Below are 677 nucleotides of genomic sequence, written 5' to 3'. Positions count from 1 at the left end.
ACAAATCGCCGGCTTGCATGGACACAGTAGTGTGTGTGTGTGTATCGCTTGACAGCTGACGCATAGATCACAGGATTCTCACGTGAACGCGCACGTAGAAATTGCGCGAACGTGATGCACGTCCTTTCCATTCCGCTTTTTTCACATGTACTCTTCATATTGTGCACTAGATGGAGACAAACTCCCACTTTTGACATGGTGAAGGCTTGATTTAATCATTTGCTGACAGTGTATGGCTTGACCCTCCACTAGAGTGTAGCAAAGACCTACTTGTAAGACAGGCCTAGTACTTATTTTAGGATTGGGGTAACTTTCTAAAAGCACCATTATAGGCTACTGCAAAGTTTCTATTTATGGTAACACATCTATAAGACTTTTCCCCCAAATAACATTCTTGATAGATAAATAATGTGCTGTAATTAAGGCTTTGGCAGTGAGCTAGATACAATCTAAACTGACTGGTCATTCAAGTCACCCCCTATCATGCTCAATTTTCCAATGAAAGTAAGTAGCCACAAAGTAATTGCCTCACTTTTATTTGTTTGTGTTCAGCCCACAAGTTAATGGTGTCATGGCACACATCAAAATCTCTATTGTTATGTATCTATTCAAATGCACAACCAGTGTTTGCATCTTTGTGTGTGTGTGTGTGTGTGTGTGTGTGTGTGTGAGAGAGA

The sequence above is a fragment of the Centroberyx gerrardi genome, chromosome 17 (assembly GCF_048128805.1).
Source record: "Centroberyx gerrardi isolate f3 chromosome 17, fCenGer3.hap1.cur.20231027, whole genome shotgun sequence".
In the NCBI taxonomy this organism is placed as follows: Eukaryota; Metazoa; Chordata; class Actinopteri; order Beryciformes; family Berycidae; genus Centroberyx; species Centroberyx gerrardi.
This window is presented reverse-complemented; position numbering follows the sequence as displayed.